Source organism: Bidens hawaiensis, unplaced genomic scaffold (assembly GCF_021521415.1).
Source record: "Bidens hawaiensis isolate Kalapana, Puna unplaced genomic scaffold, B.hawaiensis_p1.1 tig00019558_1, whole genome shotgun sequence".
NCBI lineage: Eukaryota > Viridiplantae > Streptophyta > Magnoliopsida > Asterales > Asteraceae > Bidens > Bidens hawaiensis.
In genome coordinates, this window is record NW_027492971.1 from 272252 (window position 1) to 283275 (window position 11024).

An 11024-nucleotide genomic window follows, 5' to 3' on the forward strand; every position below is an offset into this window, starting at 1 on the left:
CTATGAGCTATGATCTATCTAGGCTTGATCACAATCTGATTGCACCCTTGTTAAACACCAGACATACACGTGTTGCGCGCAGATTTATGATTATCTATGTATTGTATTAAACTTGATTTCTCACCAACACGCAAGTGTTTGACGTTTATTTTAACACATGTTCAGGTTTGCAGTAGCTGTTTTGGAGCTTGTGGACACGTAGGACGTTTTTACTTTTGGACCTAGAATTAAAATGTATCAAGACAAGTTAATGTTGTTTGAATGTTATAATTTATAATATATTGATTTATGTTTGATTTATGTTCTTTATTTTCCCCGCTGCGCGTGCGCGATAAAATGTGTATTAATAAATATTGACACCAATAGTGTCGCGAGTAATGAAGCAATATGTGGCGCCCCGATGTATAATCCGCCTTTGGTCGGGGTGTTACAGATTGGTATCAGAGCTCGTTGACTTTAGGATAGGTGGTTAGACGTAACGGCCCAGAATACCTAAGAGTCCCTTCTCGCGCATGAGAGAAATCTCATGTTTGCGCGCTTATTGTTAATTACTCGTTATTTATGAATATGCTCGCGCTTGCGCAGTATACGATTTTATTGCTCGATATTTCGATTTTTGTGAATTTCGATTTTTATTGATTTTACTTACATATTCGTTTATTGGGATTGAAAATCCGAAAAGTCATGGTGATACATGAATAGTTGATTTTCAATTTCCATTTACGATTATGTTCCGAGGTTGGAGACTTGAAAAGTCATGGTGATACATGAATTGTCAACCTCCAATACTCATTTTCTTGTATGTTTTATATTGAGGATTGAAAAGTCATGGTGATACATGAATCGTCAATCTCCAATACTCGTTTGCTCGTATATTTTAAATTGGGAATTCGGAAAGTCATGGTGATACATGAATTGTCGATTCTTGATTCGAATTTGTTACCTTTATTAAGTCTGCATTTAGGATCATTTATTTTACTTTAACTGTTGACTGTAACTGACTCCGTGAAACCAAGCTTTATAAGATTAAAACTTTGCGCTAAAACCAAGATATTAACTAAAATTAAAATTTTTATAGAATGCCTCCGCTATCTCGCCGATTTCAGAGAAGAGAAGCCTCGCGCATGCGTAGACAGCAACGTTCCCAGGAAATGGCCGCCGCAATAGCCCAAGCCTTGAGCCAAAACAATACCTCGAGTTATAACATTAAGTCCTTTAACGCGGGTAACCCTCCAAAGTTCACAGGTCTTGAAGGAGCCACCGTGATGCTCCAATGGCTCGAAAAGATTGAAAACACTTTCCTCCATACCCAATGCCCCTCAGACAGACGAACCCTATATGCTTCCAGCGTCCTGGAATCCAGAGCGCTTACATGGTGGAATGGAGTAGCTCATGCGCGTGGCGCAGAGGCTGCTTCTAGCATGACATGGGAGGAATTCAAGGAAATTCTTACGCGAGAATTCTGCCCTCCCAACGAAGTTAAGCGCCTGGAGGAAGAATTCTGGAACTTGAAGCAATACAGTGGCGAAGCGCGCGAGTACGCGACGCGCTTCCATGAACTAAGCCTGCTTGTCCCTCACCTTGTTACCCCTTCCCGCCGAGCCATAGAGAAATTCCTTGGGGGTCTCCCCATGGAAATTCAAGATTCTGTATGGGCCAGAAACCCAGTTACCCTCTCTGACGCCATTGAGTTGGCCGCTGTGCTCAGCGACAACCATGTCAGAGCAGGAACCCTGTTCCTGCGGGGAACTGAGAAGACCAAACTCACCAAGACTGCCCCTGAACCAACAGAAACCAAACCAGAACCCTCAAACCGCAACAACCTCAAGCGCAGACGCAAGGCCTATGCGCTTACCAACCCGCCCATTACCCAACAACCCATTTATCAACCTCCAGTTTACACGCCTAACCCACTGTCAGCCTACCCAACTCCCCCTGTAGTTCACAACTATGCCTTAACCAATCCCGCACTCCCTGCCCCGCCACCTAAGAAACCTTACACAGGAAATCAACCCTTTTGCCCAACCTGTAGACTTCACCACCCAACCCAAACCCCGTGTCGTCAATGTAACCGATGTGGCCGCGTTGGTCACTCTGCTGAGTTCTGTAAAATCCTTCCCGCCAATCCAATTGCGCCAACACCACCAGTCTACCCGCAGAACCCACAATCAATCTACCAAAACCCACGACCCAGGTCGTGCTATAACTGCGGTGATCCCAGTCATTTCCGGAACGCGTGCCCGAGACTACAAGTGCAGATTACACAAGCGAATCCGGTGAACCAGATTTCAAACCAAGTGACGCGTGGACGAGCTTTTAATATAACCGCGCACCAAGCGCAAGCGAATAATGACGTAGTTAATGGTACATTTTTGCTTAACGGATTTTATGCTTCTGTACTTTTTGATACTGGCGCCGATCGAAGTTTTATTTCTCGCGCCTTCGAACAGAAGCTTGCGCGACCGCGCGATGACTTAAAAGAAGATTTTTCAGTTGAATTGGCTAATGGTGAAACTGTTTTAATAAACTCAGTGATTAAAGATTGTACGCTTAACCTTAACAAAAACGATTTTCTGATCGACCTCATCCCCATGCCTCTTGGAAGCTTTGATGTTATCATTGGTATGGACTGGCTCTCGAAGAATCGCGCCGAAGTTATTTGCGCCAAGAAATTTATTCGCATACCTCGAGAAAATGGTGATCTTCATATCTACGGCGAAAAACCCTCCAGTGGTCTTAAACTTATGTCTTGCGCCGAAGCCCAAAGACTCATGCGGAAGAAGTGTATTGCATTTCTAGCCCATGTGGTTAAACCTGCTGAAGAGAAGAAGCTTCGCGATATCCCTGTTGTGCGTGATTTCCCTGAAGTTTTTCCTGATGATCTTCCTGGTATCCCTCCCGCTCGTGAAGTCGAGTTTCGTATTGATCTTGTCCCTGGTGCTTCCCCCGTAGCTAAATCTCCTTACCGTCTTGCGCCCGCTGAGATGCAAGAATTGGCAAGCCAACTTCAAGAGTTGACTGCTAAAGGATTCATTCGCCCTAGCTCTTCGCCCTGGGGTGCTCCGGTGTTGTTCGTTAAAAAGAAAGATGGATCGTTTCGCATGTGTATTGATTACCGCGAGTTGAACAAACTCACCATTAAAAACCGGTATCCCTTACCGCGTATTGACGACCTCTTTGATCAACTCCAAGGTGCCTCTTGTTTCTCGAAGATTGATCTCCGCTCTGGCTATCACCAGTTGCGCATCCGCGATGAAGATGTTCCGAAGACTGCTTTTCGAACTCGTTATGGCCATTTTGAATTCTTGGTCATGTCCTTCGGTTTAACCAACGCACCCGCCGTTTTCATGGATCTAATGAATCGGGTGTGTAGGCCTTTCTTGGATAAATTCGTGATTGTGTTTATCGATGATGTTCTGGTGTATTCTAAGACCAAGGCCGAGTATGAGCAACATCTCCGATTGGTATTGCAAAAGCTTAGAGCCGAGCAGCTCTATGCTAAGCTTTCCAAGTGTGAATTCTGGTCTGATGAAGTACAGTTTCTTGGTCATGTTGTGAACAAGATGGGTATTCATGTCGACCCATCCAAGATTGAAGCAATCAAGAACTGGATTACGCCATCTTCTCCTTCTGAGATCCGTTCCTTTCTGGGCTTAGCTGGTTATTACCGGCGCTTCATTTCGAACTTCTCAAAGATCGCTTTGCCTTTAACAGCTCTAACGCACAAAGGTAAACCATATATTTGGGGCTCGAAGCAAGAAGAAGCCTTTCTAACGCTCAAGCGTTTGTTGTGTGAAGCTCCTGTTCTTGCGCTACCTGAGGGTAATGATGATTTTGTCGTGTATTGCGATGCATCCAACCAAGGTCTCGGTTGTGTTCTTATGCAACGAGGCAAGGTTATCGCTTACGCATCAAGGCAACTTAAGGTTCATGAAAAGAATTATACAACTCACGACCTCGAGCTTGGTGCAGTTGTTTTTGCCTTGAAGATCTGGAGACACTACCTTTATGGTACTAAGTGTATCCTTTACACCGACCATAAAAGCCTTCAGCATATCTTTGATCAGAAGGAACTTAACATGAGGCAACGCCGATGGAACGAACTCATCAGCGATTACGATTGTGAGATCCGGTATCATCCTGGTAAGGCTAATGTGGTAGCCGATGCGCTCAGCCGAAAACCCTGCCAGCTTAACTGTATCTTGCCGCGCACCCAGCTTCACTTCGCGCCGATTCAAAGCAACCTTGAATCGCGTATTCGTGACGCGCAGCGCGCATCCATCAGTAACGGTAACCTTCGCGCTGAGTTAGCGTGTGGCGCGGAAGCACTCTTTGTCCCTAATCTGAGTGGAATTCTCTGCTATCTTAATCGCATCTGGATTCCCTTTGATGAGAATCTTCGCGCTGATATCCTGAGTGAAGCGCACAAATCTCGGTATTCTATTCATCCTGGCGCTGATAAGATGTACAAGGATTTGCGCATAACTTATTGGTGGCCCGGTATGAAAAAGGATATTGCTGTGTTCGTAGCTAAATGCCTGACTTGTTCTAAAGTAAAAGCTGAACACCAACGCCCATCTGGTTTGCTCGAACAACCAGAAATTCCTACGTGGAAATGGGAATGTGTAGCGATGGACTTTATTACCAAGTTACCTTTGACAGCAAGCAAACATGATAGCATTTGGGTAATAGTGGATCGATTGACTAAGTCTGCTCACTTTCTGCCCATTCGTGAAAACTACCGTGTTGAGCATCTCGCGCAGCTTTATGTCAAGGAAATTGTCTGCCGCCATGGTACTCCTTTGAGCATCATATCCGATCGCGATGGCCGTTTTATATCTCGCTTTTGGAAATCTCTCCAATCTGCACTAGGAACTCGCTTGGACATGAGTACGGCATATCATCCTCAGACCGACGGACAGTCTGAGCGAACTATTCAAACTCTTGAGGATATGCTCCGATCTTGTGTTCTTGATTTTGGAGGTAATTGGGATTCGCACCTGCCTTTGATTGAGTTTTCTTATAATAACAGCTATCATTCCAGTATCGGTATGGCCCCATTTGAAGCACTTTACGGTCGTAAGTGCCGCTCCCCGATTTGTTGGAACGAAGTGGGTGAAACTCAAATCACAGGACCCGAACTTGTTCAAGAGACAACCGATAAAATCGCCAAGATCCGTGATCATCTGCTGACTGCCAGAAGCCGACAGAAGAGTTACGCAGATCGTAGGCGGAAGCCTCTCGAATTTCAAGTTGGTGATCTTGTTCTCCTCAAAGTGTCGCCCTGGAAGGGTGTTGTCCGCTTTGGGAAGAAGGGTAAGCTTGCTCCTCGTTATGTTGGTCCATTCAAGATTCTCGCGCGTGTGGGAAAAGTTGCCTACAGACTTGACCTGCCGCCCGCGATCAGTAATGTGCATCCAACGTTCCATGTATCCAATCTCAAGAAGTGTTTAGCTGACGAGAACCTTCACATTCCACTTGATGAAGTTCAAGTTGATGAAACTATGCATTTCGTTGAGAAGCCTGTTGAGATTATGGATCGCGAGGTAAAGCAAACCAAGCGCAGTCGTATCCCTATCGTGAAAGTTCGCTGGGAGTCCAAGCGCGGAGCCGAGTTTACATGGGAAAGGGAAGATCAAATGAAGATCAAGTACCCACACCTGTTCTCTGCGCAACCTACTTCGAGATAAATTTCGGGACGAAATTTCTTAAAGTAGGGGAGACTGTGACATCTGCCCTGATCCGACCCGACCCAGGTACCCGTTTCTCTGACCCGATCTCTTTCTTTTATTATTTAATATTTATACTTATTTTACTTTTAATAATAATAATATATATTTCCTTCCCGCCTCTTTCTCTCTCTTTCTTTCCGCCGTCCCCTCCCTCTTCCTTCTCTCTTTCCGCCTTCTTTTCCCTCTTGTCGCCGTCCCGCCCTTACGCCTTGTTTCCCTCTTTTTCTTCTAACTCTTTGCTTGTCCTTTGGTTCTTCCCGCCTAAGGATGTCTGCAGCTCCACGCGCCAGACTCCTTACATGGAAGCCTGCGTGAAGACATCTTGTTCCTGCGATGCGTGAAGAGAACTCTTCTCGCAGCGCGCTAAGAATGCATGTTCTTCCCGCAATGCGCTAAGAATGTATGTTCTTCCCGCGATGCGCTTAGAATTCTAGTTCTTCACGCAGCACGCTAAGGATTTGTGATTCTTCCCGCAGTGCGCTAAGGATTGTTGTGCCAGCCTTCGCGCTCGCGCACTCAGCCTTCCCGCGCTTAACCCTTGTATCTTTTGTTTATTCTAGCCGTTTGCTTTTGTAATGTCTTTTCTTCTGAGCTGTTGACCTAACCTATCTAATGTCTGAATAGTTACTTTCGGCGCAGCATGCGTACCAACCCCATTGGTTGGTAGAAAAAGTGACTGACATTATCTTTTGAAATCTGCTTTTCCATGCTTTAACCAGTAACTTTATCTGTCCTCTCCCATGCCTTTTTCTGAATCCTGTCAGCCTTTTTCTCTTTTTCCTTGCTGCCATATCTTTTGATATCTTTTGCTTTTGGAATCTTTTGCTTTTTGAGATCTTTTCCTCTTTTCTAGGGATTTGTGTTCCCTAGGGTTTGCCTATAAATAATAGTAGTATTTTCTTAACACTTCACACACTACACTTATTATCTCTTCCTCCCTTTTTGCTCTCTGCCGTTGTCCTCCTGCCGCCCCCCCCCCCCCCCCCTCTCTGCCTCCGTCTTCCTCCTTGTTCTTCCTGCTTTTCCGGTAATATATATTATATATAATAGTTTACTTATTAATTATGCTAACTTATAATCAAGACTTAAAACAAATCATTAAAACAATAATCTTGTTTATAGGTTAACTTGTGCTTGTTTAAAGTTGGTTCTTGCTTTATCTTACACCGCATCGTTTATCAAGTGAGTAATCTCGTACCTAATCCCTTTTTGCTTTTAATGTTTTGGGATGTTCATGTGTTCATACAAACTTAGAGTCTTAAACTTGTTTATGAGCTTTAGTCGCGCAGTATCCCATGTGTTGAGGACGTTTACTTGGCTGTTTATTTGTATGTGTATCATTAACCGCTTTGTTCGGCCTATTCCGCAGTTTTCATGGTACCATTAGATGAACACGGGAGACCTATCGTTTACGGTTTTCTTTGTTTACACTTGCACAGATGTTTTCTCGTTTTTGTGCTCAATTGGGAGCACGGATTGAACTATGAACTATGAGCTATGATCTATCTAGGCTTGATCACAATCTGATTGCACCCTTGTTAAACACCAGACATACACGTGTTGCGCGCAGATTTATGATTATCTATGTATTGTATTAAACTTGATTTCTCACCAACACGCAAGTGTTTGACGTTTATTTTAACACATGTTCAGGTTTGCAGTAGCTGTTTTGGAGCTTGTGGACACGTAGGACGTTTTTACTTTTGGACCTAGAATTAAAATGTATCAAGACAAGTTAATGTTGTTTGAATGTTATAATTTATAATATATTGATTTATGTTTGATTTATGTTCTTTATTTTCCCCGCTGCGCGTGCGCGATAAAATGTGTATTAATAAATATTGACACCAATAGTGTCGCGAGTAATGAAGCAATATGTGGCGCCCCGATGTATAATCCGCCTTTGGTCGGGGTGTTACATCAAATTTGCTGCTGGAACACTTGAAGGTTCTGCCCTCACATGGTTGAATTCAAACGTGTAGATCATTGGATTGGAACTGGCTAACGCGATGAACTGGGAGGAGTTCAAAAACATGATGCGAGAAGAGTACTGTCCTAGGGAGGAGATTGCAAAGTTGGAATCCGAGTTTTGGTAATTGAAGATGGTGGGTTCAGAAATCGAAGCCTACACTACCCGTTCTCACGAGTTAGTTGTGATGTGTCCGCGGATGGTGGATCCGCCGAGTAAGAGGATTGAAATGTATATTGATGGGTTAGCACCGCAAATTCAAGGCATGGTGACGTCTTCCAGACCAGCCACGATTCAACAAGCGATTCGGTTAGCTCACAAACTAACGGATCAAGCAGTGACATAAGGTGCGCTACCACCTAGGGGTTCAACCACTAAAGCCCGTGACAACCCGAGCACTGACAACAACAACAGCAACAACAACCCGAACAATGGAAAGAGAAAGTTTGACAACACCAGATCCTCATCCTCGAACCCTCCACAGCAACAACACTACCGTAAGCCCGAACTCACTCGGGGCTTCAACAATCAGGGTCACAATAACAATAACAATGGTAGCGGGTAGGGTTCGAGCGGCTATGCTGGGAAGTACCCAAAGTGCAACAGGTGTAACTATCATCATGCTGGCCCGTGTGACCGTGTCAAGTGTCTGAGATGCGGAAAGATGGGTCACCAGGAAAAGGAATGTAGAGGAGACCTTGCGGCAAAGGGTGCTCCTAAACCACCTATGACGACGAAGGGATGTTTCGAATGTGGGCAGGAAGGTCATTTCAGGAAAGATTGTCCCAAGCTGAAACAGAACGACAACAATGGAGGTAATGGAAGTGGCAGTGGTGGTGGAAACAATGGTAAAGGAAGAGCTTTTGTTATTGGGTCGGGTCAAGCCCGCAATGATCCGTACGTGGTGACTGGTAAGTTCCCTGTGAACGATTGTTTTGCTTCTGTATTGTTTGACACTGGAGCTGATAGGAGTTTTGTGTCGAAAGCCTTTAGTCAACTCTTAGACCTAACTCCAACCCCGTTAGATGCTAAGTTTCCTGTTGAATTAGCTGACGGTAAGACTATAGTAACGACTCATGTACTTGCGGGATGTAAGTTAAAACTGTCAGGTCATGTTTTTGATATTGACCTTATTCCTTTTACGCTTAGTAGTTTCGATGTCGTGGTCGGCATGGACTGGTTATCCGAGAACCGAGCAGAGATTATATGTCACGACAAGATAGTCCACATTACTACCCCTTCCGGCGAGATAATTTCGATCCGGGGCGAGAGAAGCGGCATGACCACCAGCGTCATTACCCTCATGAAGGCGCAGAAGTATCTACGAAAGGGTCATCCGGCAATTTTGGCGCATATTGTTGAGAAACCCGCGGATGAGAAGCGCATTGAAGATATACCGATTGTGCGAGATTTTCCGGAAGTTTTCCCGGAGGATTTGCCCGGACTCCCTCCTATACGACAAGTCGAATTCCAAATCGAGTTGACACCCGGTGCAGCACCCATAGCACGAGCTCCGTATCGGCTCGCACCGGCGGAGCTTCAGGAGCTGTCCACTCAGTTACAAGATTTGTTGGATAAGGGTTTTATCCGGCCTAGCTCATCACCATGGGAGCCCCTGTCTTATTTGTCCGAAAGAAGGACGGGACTTTCCGCATGTGTATCGACTACCGGGAGTTGAACAAGGTGACGGTCAAGAACCGTTATCCTTTACCCCGAATTGATGATCTGTTTGACCAGCTCCGAGGATCGAGTTACTACTCGAAGATCGATCTGCAGTCTGGTTACCATCAACTAAGAGTGCGCGAAGAAGATATTTCAAAGACGGCTTTCAGAACACGGTATGGTCACTACGAGTTTTCGGTTATGCCTTTTGGACTAACCAACGCACCAGCCGTATTTATAGATCTTATGAATCGAGTATGCAAGGCGTACCTCGACAAGTTTGTGATTGTGTTTATTGACGATATTCTCATCTACTCCAAGGACGAGGCTGACCACGAGGAACACTTAAGGGTAATTCTGGAATTGTTGAAGAAGGAACAACTGTACGCAAAACTCTCGAAATGCGACTTTTGGCTTCGCGAGATTCATTTTTTAGGACATGTGATCAACGAGAATGGTATCCATGTCGATCCCGGTAAGGTAGAGGCCATAAAAAACTGGGAAGCACCTAAGACCCCGACTGAGGTGCGGCAATTCCTAGGACTGGCCGGCTACTACCGGCGTTTCATTGAAGGATTTTCAAAGATTGCCCAACCCCTCACCGCTTTGACTCACAAGGGTACTAAGTACAATTGGGGAGACGCGCAAGAATCCGCTTTTCAACTGTTGAAAACCAAACTCTGTAGCGCCCCTATTCTAGCCCTAACCGAGGGAACAGAGAATTTCGAGGTACATTGTGACGCATCGATACAAGGTCTCGGTTGTGTGCTGATGCAACTCGAGAAGGTTATAGCCTATGCCTCTCGACAACTACGGATTCACGAGAAGAACTACACGACCCATGACTTGGAACTCAGAGCTGTGGTTTTTGCCCTTAAGATATGGAGGCATTACTTGTACGGTACCAAGTTTACCATTTACACCGACCACAAGAGTCTCCAACATATCTACGATCAGAAGGAGCTGAACATGCGACAGCGTCGTTGGGTCGAGCTGCTTAAGGATTATGATTGTGCTATCAAGTACCACCCTGGCAAGGCCAATGTAGTGGCCGATGCCCTCAGCAAAAAAGAAACCAATAAACCCAGGCGAGTGCGAGCACTGCAACTCACGATTCATACCAACTTACCCGATCAGATTCACAATGCACAACTTGAAGCTTTGAAGGATGATAATCTTCCATCAGAACTCATGCGGGGCATGAACAAGCAACTTGGAACCAAATCGGACGGGGTCCGATATTTTGAGAACCGGATTTGGGTTCCACGATACGGAGAGTTGAGAACTCTGGTGATGGACGAAGCACACAACTCCAGATATTCTATCCACCCTGGCTCAGATAAAATGTATCACGACTTAAAGGCACTTTACTGGTGGCCTAATATGAAAGCCGACATTGCCACCTACGTGAGAAAATGCTTGACTTGTGCCAGAGTCAAAATAGAATACCAGAAACCATCTGGCCTACTACAACAACCGGAACTTCCAATGTGGAAATGGGAACACATTTCAATGGATTTTATCACGGGATTACCTAAAACACCGACGAGATGCGATACCATCTGGGTGATCGTTGACCGGTTGACTAAGTCCACACACTTTTTAGCGATTAAGGAATCAGACAAAATGGAAAGATTGACTCGCGTCTACATGAAGGAAGT

At 45.1% G+C, this 11024-nt stretch overlaps 1 protein-coding gene across 1 annotated transcript in view; it reads left to right on the forward strand.

Annotated features, from left to right (window-relative positions):
• Nucleotides 1-11024, forward strand: part of LOC143558578 (H/ACA ribonucleoprotein complex subunit 2-like protein) — an 81697-nt gene that overhangs the window by 51403 nt on the left and 19270 nt on the right. The gene's annotated exons all lie outside the window — the stretch shown is intronic.